Source organism: Salmo trutta, chromosome 13 (genome assembly GCF_901001165.1).
Source record: "Salmo trutta chromosome 13, fSalTru1.1, whole genome shotgun sequence".
In the NCBI taxonomy this organism is placed as follows: domain Eukaryota; kingdom Metazoa; phylum Chordata; class Actinopteri; order Salmoniformes; family Salmonidae; genus Salmo; species Salmo trutta.
Window position 1 is genome coordinate 70182785 of NC_042969.1, and position 13925 is coordinate 70196709.

General features: G+C 42.1%; 1 protein-coding gene across 3 annotated transcripts in view; it reads left to right on the plus strand.

Moving 5' to 3' along the window:
• Positions 1-12483: 12483 nt before the first annotated feature.
• Positions 12484-13925, plus strand: part of LOC115206446 (Friend leukemia integration 1 transcription factor) — a 37120-nt gene continuing 35678 nt past the window's right edge. For all 3 annotated transcript variants that reach the window (XM_029773465.1, XM_029773469.1, XM_029773466.1), the window contains exon 1: positions 12484-12638. The gene's annotated coding sequence lies outside the window, so the exon portion shown is untranslated. The remainder of the gene's footprint in view (positions 12639-13925) is intronic.

A 13925-nucleotide genomic window follows, 5' to 3' on the forward strand; every position in this document is an offset into this window, starting at 1 on the left:
TTTTCTCTGCTACCGCACAGCAAGGGGTAACGTAGCGCCAAGTCTAGGTCCAAAAGGCTCCTTAACATTTTCTCCCCCCAAGCCATAAGACTGCTGAACAATTCATCAAATGGCCACCTAGACTGTTTACATTGACCCCCCTCCCCCTCCTCTCCTTTGTTTTTACACTGCTTCTACTCGCTGTGTATTATCTATGCATAGTCACTTTACCCCTACCTACATGTACAATTACCTCGACTAATCTCACCCCGCACATTGACTTGGTGCTGGTACCCCCTGTACATAGTCTTGTTATTTTATTGTGTTACTTTTGATTTCATTTTTTACTTTAGTTTATTTAGTAAATATTTTCCTAACTCTATTTCTTGAACTGCATTGTTGGTTAAGGGCTTGTAAGTAAGCATTTCATGGTAAGATCTACACCTGTTGTATTCGGTGCATGTGACAAATAAAATTTGATTTGATGGGATATTAATTGCCTAATTAACTCCAGAACCACACCGATGTGGGAGTACCTGCTTTCAATATACTTTGTATCCCTCATTTACTCAAGTGTTTCAATTGTTTTGGCAGTTACTTGTATATTGTAGGTAATTGCCTTGTCGAGTATTGCCTAGTCTTCTAAATGCTATATTCGCAACTGCATGTATATTCAGGTCTCCATTTCCCTACAGTATGTCATAACATTGACTGTCAAGAACACCTGTGACCAAACTCTGATCTCTGGACATGTTTGGTCCTCAACTCTTTCCTATTGGTATCTGATCAGATCCAGTAAAATGTGATTATTCTCTGCTGTCAATCATATCAATTGTCAGTTTGCCTAAATTATTCAACGTCTAAATGTTTTGGAAGTTGGTGCGTGTTGAACAAGTTTGATGTTTGTTCCGATTCATTGCAGTCAATTTCTGTATTCCTTTTAATGGTCCTCTGGTTACTAGCTCACTAATGGTGAATAGACTTACATGAGGTTCTCAGTCTGTTCCAAAGCTCAACTGTGCCCTCTATCAGTAGAACACCACACTACAGCCATTTCCCAGCCAGTCCTCTCAGTAGCATGGTAACATGAAGAAGTGCGGTACGGTTTCAAGTGGCAGATTACATTTGAATAAACGTGTTTTTCATAAGACCTGCTCAAGCTGAGATAATGACTTTGATTCAGGCATTTTCTAAATTGGAATCTATTTATCTTTCCCAAAAACAATTTAATATTTGCTTTTTTTATTTATTTTTTTACACCAAATGACTGATGTGGATATATAATCAAGCACTGTGCTGAATACATTGTCTTTACGTACACAAAGCCCATTATAATAACTAGTATGGCCACCTACTGGCTTCAACGTATCCTGCAGTCAGACCCAGAGAACAGCACCATATGTTAACCCTTTATTCAACAAATACACATATGATGACAGTGACACTGTCTCTTTAAGAGGCATGCAGGAATGCAGTGGTTTTGCCCAGGCGTTTGGGGCACTGCCCTTACAATTGCACACAAACACAACCTCTCTCTCTCACTCTCAATTCAATTCAGAGGGATTTATTGCCATTGGAAACATATGTTTACATTGCCAAAGCAAGTGAAATAAATAATAAACAAAAGTGAAATAAACAGTAAACAACACACTTAAAAGTATCAAAGGAATATACATTTCAAATCTTATATTATGGCTATGTACAGTGTTCTAACAATGTGCAAATAGTTGAAGTACAAGAGGGAAAACAAATCAACATAAATATGAGTTTTATTTACAATGGTGTTTGTTCTTCAATGGTTGCCCTTTCCTTGAGGTAACAGGTCACAAATCTTGCTGCTGTGATGGCACACTGGTACTTCGCCTAATGGATATGGCAGTTGATGAAAATGTGATTTTATTCAAATTCTTTGTGGGTCTATGTGTGTAATTTGAGGGAAATATGTGTCTCTAATATGGTCATACATTTGGCAGGAGGTTATTTTGTGGACAGTGGGCACATAGCCTTTCTTCTCTTGAGAGTCTGGCCTGCCTATGGCGGCCTCTCTCAATAGCAAGGCTATACTCACTGAGTCTGTACATAATCAAAGCTTTCCTTTAGGGTCACAGTTATCAGGAATTCTGCCACTGTGTACTCTCTGTTTAGGATCAAATATCATTCCAGTTTGCTCAGTTTTTTGGTTGAACCTTTTACTGAAGTGGGGTAAATCAGGGCCAATTTTGAGTTTGCATCCCAGTATTACACTTTATATACATTACAGAAGACTGAAATATACCAAAACTGTTTGACATAGAAGCACTGGATTTTCAGGCAAACAAAAAATATATAAAGAATATTCCACCCATGAGCCCACTTGGGTCAATCACAGCTACAGCTACTGTGTATTCTCTGTTTAGGGTCATATAGCATTCCAGTTTGCTCTGTTCTTTGGTTGGTTCTTTCCGATGTGTCAAATAATTATCTTTTTGTTTTCTCATGATTTGGTTGGGTCTAATTGTGTTGCTGTCCTGGGGCTCTGTGGGGTATGTTTGTGTTGGTGATCAGAGCCCTAGGACCATCTTGCTGAAGGGACTCTACTCTAGGTCTGTCTCTCCCTATGTGATGGCTTTGTTATGGAAGGTTTTGGAATCGCTTCCCTTTTAGTTGGTTGTAGAATTGAACAGCTCTTTTCTGGATTTTGATCATTCCTGGTTGGTGAGTGGACCCCAGACCTCACAACCATAAAGGGCAATGGGTTCTATAACCGATTTAAGTAATTTTAGCCAGATCTTAATTGGGATGTCAAAGTTTATGTTTCATTTCACTCCAGCGTTTTGGAAAAACAATGCCCGGCCCTCTTGTCTGGCTTGGCATCAGTAAACTGCACCGTTTGTTTCCCCGTTCACACTTTTTTTGTGCTGCAGGAGAGAGAGAGAGAGAGAGAGAGAGAGAGACTTTGCAGAATTGTTATATTTTGGTTCATTAACGTCTCAAACTTCTAAAGATGTCAAATAAGAATCAAATACAGTGAGTTATGTTGAAGTTGATTAAGATACCTAATTTCAGCACTTGACTTGTTTTTGTTGTAGAATACATCACTAAAGAATATGGCAATCGCTACATGGTGATTTCTCCAACAGAAGACGTGTCTGTGTTTCGGGGTATAATAAGTGAAAGGACTTAGGCTTAGTAGCTAAGGAAATAATAATGTATTATCAAGTCTCCTGCAGATCTGCCAATGAAACTAAACATATTGTTCATATATATAAATGCATGTCTTAGGACATGCTTCTTCTCTTCAACATGCCTTGTAAGATGTTTAAGACACAGAGCTAGGTAAGTTGCTCTAGCTTGGACCACAGAGCCCTCTAGTGGTCTGAGGTTGAATGACTCCTAAAAGAAGGGGATCAATAGTGGGTTCCTTTATTAGATCCAGATTTGACTGTCTGAAGGCACAGATGAATGATTTTTGTAGTCTGGTGAACAGCCCACATCGAGAGAGTTCAGGCTGTCAGACATGTCTGGGGGGGACAGGGGCCTCAAAGTAAATGCCTGAGAATGTATGGCACGGTAAACCTGAGAGCCCTACTGCCTTCAACCGCCTTCCAGGGAACAACACAAGTCTTATGGAGCAAAGCAGCTAGATCAAAATTAGAGGTGACAGCATATTCATTTCATTTTGTGTTTTTCTTTAAGGGCTTTTTAAATGCTGTTGAATGATGAGCGGTCAGTAGATTTATAGTCCAGGGATGATTTAGGCTTTCTAAATGACACTACTCTCTACTGCTCGCTCCCTCTTTTTTTTCATGGAGTATAGGCATTTTTGAAGGCTTTATTCCATTCCCATGTAGTTTATACAGGGATGAATCCCCTTGTGTTTTACTATTTTGAGTAAGTGTGTGAACCGCACCTTGGTTCCCATGTGCAGTAAGGAAGAATGGCAGCCTTCTTTACACTTTTATACTCACACAGAGAAACATAAACATACTGGATAAGTACTATTTGATTACAAGTGGTATACACGATTAAGAGGTGGTGAGACAATGGTAAGGCATGTAATCACCACACACACACACACCCTTTCAGTGATTTTCATTAACAGCATACCAGAACATATTGTGTATAATGAGAGCATGTATTTTGTCTCGACACCAAAGCATCATAGGTCCTCTCCCAAAGTGCTGTCTGAAAGATAACCCTCTGGGCAGCAGCCAGCGAGGCCTTCATATAAAGGACTTCTCATTCCTCCATGAGGTCAAAGAGGGTGTATTATTGATACTCTCAGAGCGTGATGAGTGGCAACACATCAGGGATGCCATTACCTTCAGAAATGTTTGCTTCATGAAAAGATTGCAGAGCTTTAATTTAATACTTCCCCCTGCAAATGATTATGACACAAGCAAGCGTGTCTCTGGTTACACAGGGTGAGATTGATGGGGGCATTTTCCTCTCGTCGTCTATGAATTTATATTACATACCATGAATCTGGAGCATTGTTCTTCTAGACATTCATCTGTAACAGTCTTTTATGAAAGAGGATTGATGAGACTTATATAGGCGTTATAGTCTACTCTACTCATAGTCTATAGGTCCCCCTCCACCCACTCCCTCCTTACCCCCCTCCTAGGACCAGAACTCTCTTCCCCAGAAGTCACGGTTTTAAAGTTTGGATCTTTGGGTTTAACTACGCTGCATCTGGGCTTGACGGGGGCTAGCGTGAAAAGATGTCAAATTCCGCCCTGCCTTGCCGTGCCTGGTGCCACACTCCAATTTTCTCTGCCCCTGAGGAGTTAGCTCCCATTGCAGCCCTGTTTCTATCTCAATATCCAGATGATCTCTCCTGGTAGCTCCTCCAACTAAATAAATAACGAATTACAGTTCAGAGTCAGTAAGGGGCTTCATTTACTCCAGTCGATGTAATCAGAGATGTCTGTACGACGTTGCTGCCACAAAGTCCGAAATACAACTGTTTTGGTGGAATCCCAGGAGAGGGTGTGGAACTCTGGAACAACCCATGATGTTAACACCAGTCAGAAGGCCTGCCAGTGGAATGTAGATGTGGCACAGACCTGAATGCATACATGTTTTTTATAGAGCAAGACATTGCGAATGGCTAGAGCCAAGAGATACAAAGAGAAAGCTAAAGTCTAGCTACTGTAACAATTACAAATATGCAGATCATGTAACTGTAACACCAAAACTAGCTTACAAGTGAAAATCTAATCAAATGTGATTTTATTTTTTTTACTTTCTGAAGTTAGATTTGAAGGCAGATTGGATGGCATCTCTCTGATTCAGAATCAGATGAGCATACCTATATGTCTTCTTTTTTGAGAACCATTGTTTTTACTGTGTCACAAAGGCAATGCAATCAATCCAAAACAATACAAATGTTCCCCCTTCTTTCACAACCCCATCCCAAACATACCCCTTGCGGCCCCACCCCATCCCCAACCTCGGTGTCACTTCTTGACCAGTAAAGGGGTTATTTGTTATATTAGTTTGTTATATTAGTATGTTCTAGTCTAGTCTTTCTAGTTCTATGTTTAGTTTATTGATTTGGCCTTCAATTGGAGGCAGCTGTTCGTCGTTGCCTCTGATTGAAGGTCCTATGTATAGGGGTGTTTTGGTAATGGGAATTGTGGGTAGTTATTTCCTGGTTAGTGTATGTAGCAACTGACGGGACTGTTAAGTGTCGTTCGTTCGTTTTTGTATACATGTTTCTTTTGGTTTCAATAAATAAGAAGATGAGTATACATTTTCCCGCTGCACCTTGGTCTACTCGACGGCCGTTACAGAACAACCCACCATTCCCATTACCAAAACACCCCTATACATAGGACCTTGTTGCCGGAAGCTCTGGACGGGGACTGCGCACTGAAGGCCTGATGTGTGGGGCTGGCTTAGGACGCACCAGACTACGGACAAGCACCAGAAGGCTAGTGCGAGGAGCAGGAGCAGGACTGGGCTGACGCACTGGAGGCCTGGTGCGTGGGGCTGGTAGTGGAGGTACCAGACTGGTGACACGCACCCCAAGGCTAGTGCGAGGAGCGGGAACAGGACGTACTAGACTGGGCTGGCGCACTGGAGGCCTGGTGCGTGGTGCTGGCTTTAGAGGCGCCAGCGTAGAGACACGCACCTCAGGGCTAGTACGAGGAGCAGGAACTGGATACACCGAGCCATGGGTAAACACTGGAGGTCTGGAGCGCACCTCCTGCACAACCCGTCCTGGCTGGATGGTAATAGCAGCCCTGCATGAGCGGAGTGCTGGCACAGGGCGAACTGGGCTGTGCAGAGGCCTGATGGTTACCGTGAGTAGAGCAGGCGTAGGGTAGCCTGGGCCTAGGAGGTGCACCGGTGGCCAGATGCGCTGCGCAGGCATTCTCCTTCCAGGCTGGATGCCCACTCTAGCACGGCACTTGCGAGGGGCTGGGATCCCTCGCACCGGACTGTGCGTGCGCATGGGCGAGATTGTGCGCACTTCCGCATACTCCGGCGCTCTCCACTCCATATGCTCCCCATAATAAGCACGGGGAGTTGGCTTAGGGCTCACCCTTGGCCCAGCCAAACTACCCGTGTGCCCCCCCAAAAATAATTATTGGGGGTGCCTCTCGTGCATCCCAATCGGCGGGTATAAAGCTTCATACCGGCGCCGCTGCACCTTGGCTGCCTCTATCTCCTCCGGTGGGCGATGGTATTCACCAGCCTGGTGCCATGGTCCGGCCTTATCCAGAATCTCCTCCCATGTCCACGATTCCCTGTAGTCCACATAATTCCTCTCCAGCTCCTTACCCCGCTGCTTGGTCCGTTTGTGGTGGGTAGTTCTGTAACGGCCGTCGTATTGAGTAGACCAAGGTGCAGCGGGAAAATGTATACTCATCTTCTTATTTATTATAAAAGAAGGAAAAACCAAAAGGAAACACGTATACAAAAACGACCGAACGACCGAACGACCGACCGACCGACCGACCGACCGACCGACCGAACGACACTAAACAGTCCCGTCAGGTGCTACATACACTAAACAGGAAATAACTACCCACAATTCCCATTACCAAAACACCCCTATACATAGGACCTTCAATCAGAGGCAACGAGGAACAGCTGCCTCCAATTGAAGGCCAAATCAATAAACTAAACATAGAACTAGAAAGACTAGACTAGAACATAGAAATATACTAACATAGAACATAAACCAAAACCCCGGAACACTCTAAACAAACACCCCTCTAGATAACGCATAGCCCAACAAACCCCGAAACACTCTAAACAAATACCCCCTGCCACGTCCTGACCAAACTAATATAACAAATAACCCCTTTACTGGTCAGGACGTGACACTCGGTCAACACATGAACTCAGCAAAAAAAGAAACGTCCCTTTTTCAAGACCCTGTCTTTAAAATATAATTCGTAAAAATCCAAATAACTTCAAGATCTTCATTGTAAAGGGTTTAAACACTGTTTCGCATGCTTGTTCAATGATTCATAAACAATTAATGAACATGCACTGGTGGAACAGTTGTTAAGACACTAACAGCTTACAGACGGTAGGCAATTCAGGTCACAGTTATGAAAAATTAGAACAATAAAGAGGCCTTTCTACTGACTCTGAAAAACACCATAATAAAGATGCCCAGGGTCCCTGCTCATCTGAATGAACGTGCCTTAGGTATGCTGCAAGGAGGCATGAGGCCTGCAGATATGGTCAGGGAAATAAATTGCAATGTCCGTACTGTGAGATGCCTAAGACAGCGCTACAGGGAGACAGGACGGACAGCTGATTGTCCTCACAGTGGCAGACCACGTGTAACAACACCTGCACAGGATTTGTACATCTGGACATCACACCTGCGGGACAGGTACAGGATGGCAACAACAACTGCTCGAATTACACCAGGAACACACAATCCCTTCATCAGTGCTCAGACTGTCCACAATAGGCTGAGAAAGGCTGGACTGAGGTCTTATAGACCTGTTTTAATGCAGGTCCTCACCAGACATCACCGGCAACAACGTCGCCTATGGGTACAAACCCACCGTCGCTGGATCAGACAGGATTGGCAAAAAGTGCTCTTCACTGACGAGTCACGGTTTTGTCTCACCAGGGGTGATGGTCGGATTCGTGTTTATTGTCGAAGAAATGAGCGTTACACCGAGGCCTGTGCTCTGGAGCGGGATCGATTTGGAAGTGGAGGGTCCGTTATGGTCTGGGGCGGTGTGTCACAGCATCATCAGACTGAGCCTGTTGTCATTGCAGGCAATCTCAACGCTGTGCGTTACAGGGAAGACATCCTCCTCCCTCATGTGGTACCCTTCCTGCAGGCTCATCCTAACATGACCCTTCTGCATGACAATGCCACCAGCCATACTGCTCGTTCTGTGCGTGATTTCCTGCAAGACAGGAATGTCAGTGTTCTACCATGGCCAGCGAAGAGCCCAGATCTCAATCCCATTGAGCATGTCTGGGACCTGTTGGATCGGAGGGTAAGGGCTAGGGCCATTCCCCCCAGAAATGTCCGGGAACTTGCAGATGCTTTGGTGGAAGAGTGGGGTAACATCTCACAGCAAGAACTGGCAAATCTGGCGCAGTCCATGAGGAGGAGATGCACTGCAGTACTTAATGCAGCTGATGGCCACACCAGATACTGACTGTTACTTTTGATTTTGACCCCCCCTTTGTTCAGGGACACATTATTCCATTTCTGTTAGTCACATGTCTGTGGAACTTGTTCAGTTTATGTCTCAGTTGTTTGACACCTATGTTCATACAAATATTTACACATGTTAAGTTTGCTGAAAATAAACACAGTTGACAGTGAGAGGACATTTATTTTTTTGCTGAGTTTAATATAGAAAACACACACAAAAGAAAATGAATTAAAAAAAAATAACAAACCAACACTACAATTAAATAAAAAGTACACACAGTAAGATTTATGACCAGTACAACAACATCAAGAAAGTAATTCTATCCCACACCTGCACCATCAAGGAATTCAGAGATTTCTGAAGCGGATACTTTCCACGTTTCCAGAGTAGTATGTTTGGCTTTACAAACGCGGGCAGTGGATAACTCCAACATAACCACGTCCTGAAAGTTTACAAACCATTTCCTTATATGAAGGTCATGTGGTGGCAACCAGCGCTGAACAACAGGTCTTTTGACAGCAATCAACCCAGCCAGGCAAACTTTCCATTGTTTCTCATTCAGATTCATACCTGAAACTACATCTCCAGCACCACCCCAACATCAACATACACTGAGTATAACAAACATTACAAACACCTTCCTAATATTGAGTTGCAGGCTCAATTCTTTGGGCCATGGACTCTACAAGGTGTCGAAAGTGTTCCACAGGGAAGCTGGCCCATGTTGACTCCAATGCTTCCCACAGTTGTATCAAGTTGGCTAGATGTCCTTTGGATGGTGGACAATTCTTGATACACACGGGAAACTGTTGAGTATGAAAATCCCAGCAGCATTGCATTTCTTGACAGAAAATGGTGCACCTGGCACCTACGACCATACCCATTCAAAGGCACTTCAATATTTTGTTTTGCCCATTCACCTTCTGAATGCCACACATACGCAATCCATGTCTCAATATTCTCAGGTCTTTAAAATCCTTCTTTAACCTGTCTCCTCCCTTTCATCTACACTGATTGAAGTGAATTTAACAAGTGACATCAATAAGGGACCATCGCTTTCACCTGGATTCACCTGGTCAGTCTATGTCATGGAAGAACAGGTGTTTTTGTATACTCAGTGTATGTGAAAATGTCACGTTTCTATGTTTTGCAGTAAAAAAAAGAGAAGATAAGTGTTTCCAGTGACATCATCAACCAATTAGTAGGCAATTAGTAGGCAATGCCTACTAGTAACTGGTTAAAATCACATGATGCACACCGATGATGTCATTGGAAACACTTATCTTCCTCTATCTTTTTTTACTACAAAACATAGAAACGCACAATTTTCACATATGCTGATGTTGGGGTGGTGCTGGACATGATGAATATGAAGTTGAAAATGTTTGAATTGTCCTTTAAAGTAACAGAGGAATTTTTCAAGGGTTTCTAATCCCAGAGGTGTAACATTGTGAGATTTCGGGGAACGCTTGTGAAACAGACCAAACAGACCAGGCCTGGGTTTGGGGTTTGAGAAGTCAATGAGAGAAATGAAAATGTATTTCTTAGTTGTTAATTTTCTCTCCATCTAAAGGCAGAAACTACATTCTAGCCAGTGTCTTAAGTAGTTGAGCATGTTATTACTCCAACCTCGTGAAAGAAACAAACTGACACGTTTTCATTTTAGTCAAAAACAACTTTATATTGAAGTAGTGCCTTCGATTTGACGGCTTGCCCATGTGCAGTCAGGCACGAAACGACCGTTACACCCGACGACGTGTTTCTATGCATGAGCTTAGCTAGCAAACTTTGCCATTGCATCGCCCAGAAGTGTGACCTGGGATTTCTATTGGAGAAGTAGTTTTAGCCTATCTTCATACTGTACTGACTTTGTTCATACTGTACTGTCTTTGGTTACAATTGTATCAATCATATCAGAGAGAATAGATAAACTTTTCCTCCAAAACTCATAAACCTCAGGACCATCCCAAATCATATGTTTATATGTGCCAAGTGTCCTATTGAGGGAACATAGGTCACAATTTGAGCTTGGAGCCTGTTTTGCATTAAATCTTACTGGTGGTGTCCATTACGACCTATGACAGAGCTTAAAATAAATTCATTGATGATTTGAGTTCTTTGATAAGTGAAATATATTCTTCCAGACATTCTCTCAATCAATAGCCTCTTTATCAATAGCCAAATCCTTTACCCATGTTTTAACCATTGAAATATCTTTCTGCATTAGTAAATGAAGATGAGAGTAAATAACTGACACAAAACCTCTGGATGGAAATGTAAAAATCCACTCTATCACAGGGTACCCATTGGTCTTCTAAAAAGGAAAATAAAGTTACCCTATTGGCTATAAACTGTCCCGTTATAATAGTAGCATCTGTCATGAATGCCATTACCCATTTCTGGGATTAGGTTGATTTATATTGCAGATTTCAAAATGTCAAAGTTCCTCACCATTTTAACTGGAACTCCTGTAGGAAGGCTAGTCAGTCCACTGTTTTCTTTTCCTGGTGTCCCGGTAGGAGGCTCTTGGATGTGCATGCGTCACAAACTTTACAATGTTGAAGTCATGTGTATGTTTTGTGGGCTTTGTTTTTTAATGATCCCCCCCACCTGTATGGTTCCACACTTCAGTTATCTGTTACAAAATCAACAGATGCTCAACAGATTGTCTTAAAAGAAGGCTACTGGAATATGACTGTAGGCTGTCATGGAACAGAAGGAAACAGTATTGAGAAGTTGAGAACATTGTCAGTTAACGGATGTTAGAATTTCCGGTCATTGTTCTGTAGAAGCACAATCATGTAGCAACTGATGCTATTTTTAATAGGAACACCTTGACCACATCGGTGCACACCAGCCATGGTAATACAATAATCTACCAGCTTTGACCCATAGGCCTAGGCTACAACATTTATCCATTACAGAGTATTGATGCATGGGTTAGGTTTTGTGCAAAGTGCCTATACCTAAGACTTAAGTAGATAACTGAAAGCTTCTCAATTTCACTTTGGTTGTCCTGCGTTAAATGATGACCTTAATGAGGCTGTAAAATCCTATGCTTGGGCAACTTTTCTCACTGTGAATTGCCCAACATCCTTTGAGGGACTCTTGGTTGGAGGATAAGGGCACTGTGTAGGAAATGAAGTTACTGAACTGAGTGGGGTCAACTGAACAGGAAAAACAAACTCACTGGAGACACGTGTCTCTGTCAGGAGGCCACGAAGCGCGGATCCTGCTATGGCTGCAATTATTCATGCGGGAATTATCACAAGAATATCTGCATTGTTGAAGCCATTTCAAAGTAAAATAAGAGAAATTGTGATTGACATTTAATTCAATCGGACTGTACTGTTGTAAATACGTAAAGGGAAATATAACTTATTCCATCAGACATTATGTTATCCCTTTCTGGGTTTGAAAATAGCACATTATGTTTAACAACAGAAACTGTTTCATATAGATGATATCAATAAGATCTCATTTGTGGTTTCAAGGTTGGCATGATATTTATTTTGATAAAGCATTTTGTTTAAGTTCTGTACAAAAGTTCACTCGATTTCCTGTTGTATTCATAACGTAAACATAGACTACATGGACAGGTGTGTAGAAATGCCTATTTATTTTGTCCTAAAAACACTTGGTGGCCGTCAATATCCCACGAAAGGGCGGCGGAAGGACATTAGGCCCTATTATTTTTCCAATTTAAAAGTACCTCTCACTATTTGCCTTTTTTATGGTGCTGTTCCTATTTCCTATAAGATTTCCCTTATTTCATGGTTCATTTGACTTGCAACTCCGGCTCCCTCTCACACTAAACCCAAGGGGAGGTTTTTCACTCACTTCCCATTGGTTGCCGGCTGGCGGCTCTCTCATCACAGTAACATTCCCATTCATACACCCTGCGCTCCATACACCTTCTCAAAATAACTTACTGTCATCCATGGTAACGACTTTGAATAGACGGGACAAATTATTTAAATTGGGGAATAATTAAACTGAAATAATAGACGACTGACAACATAACGACAGGTGAGTGAGGAAATTACATTTGTAAGATTGTGACTCGTAGGCTATTCCAACCAGCCACAAACCTCTGTTTATGCTGTGTGTTTGGGGACCATAAATCAATTCCACTGTTTTGTTACTAATTCTGGATTAATGTAGCTTGCCTTTTCATAAAACTATCTAATTTATCAAGATTCAATGCCAGTCTGGTTTCCATTTAGATTAAACAAATGTTTTATGTGATAAAAATTACATGTAGTTTATTTTTCGTTTACAAGTCATGTTTGTTTTCGAAATGTGTTTTAGTTTGTCCTAATTTAACTCGCTTTCATGGTTGCTTGATGAGTGAAAACTGTGGTTAGAAAAAAGTGCAAAGATTAGGGGAAATCAGTTCGTTCTCATGTATGATGGATAACAGCAAGCTCTCGTGCAAGGTAATACGCTTAAAATGTAACACTAGAGGCTTCCAGTCCACGGGCTGTCTCAGAGGAAAGTCACTGCAGTTATTCAACAATCCTCCTGAGCCGCGAGTCGGCTAATTGTCTACATATGCGGAATTCTATGCTCTTTTACCATTTAGAAATTGGATGCATTTGGGAAACTTTATGAGGCGAGCCTAACGTTTGCCTACAGGAGCTGAAAAGACGAAACATATTGGTCCCCTACAATTATAAATCGTGCCATGATCATAAGCCCCTTGGATAATGTTTCAGTAGCCGGTGCTGAGGCAGAAATTCAATAACCAAAATATTTCAGCCAGTCGTGAAAGGATTCCATAAAATATGTGAATGTGGGCCTATAAAATATCTGATCAGACACTAGTCAGTCCGTGTGTTTTATATTTATTTATTTGTTTGGAGATTGCTATAACATGATTTCTGGATGTGTAGTGGTCCATTTGTTTTCATCGTATTTCGAAAATGTGATTCTTTTTAACATAATGCCGCTGTGAATTTGGGGGCCCTGCACAATGTATTGTAGGCCTATAGTGACAAGTGCTACTTTACCTTTCGGTATTCCCCGTTTTCACAATGACAGTGAATGTCTCCTGTCAGTGGATGTGAGTCGAAATTAATGAGTCTTTGGCCGCAGTCTTTGCACTGACAATAAAAAGTTCGTTTTCATTATCCACTCGTTCTGGAGACCAGTGTTTGTCTCAGTGTAATTTGCTTGATGTTAGGAATGTTAAATGCTGCATGTGCCAGCCTTCTTGGTAATTGCACACTGAGGGAACCGCTAAAGACACCGTCCTCGAGCTGCCCTTTCACCCAAGACTTTGTAAACTGCACTTATTAAAGCGAAAAGTGTTTC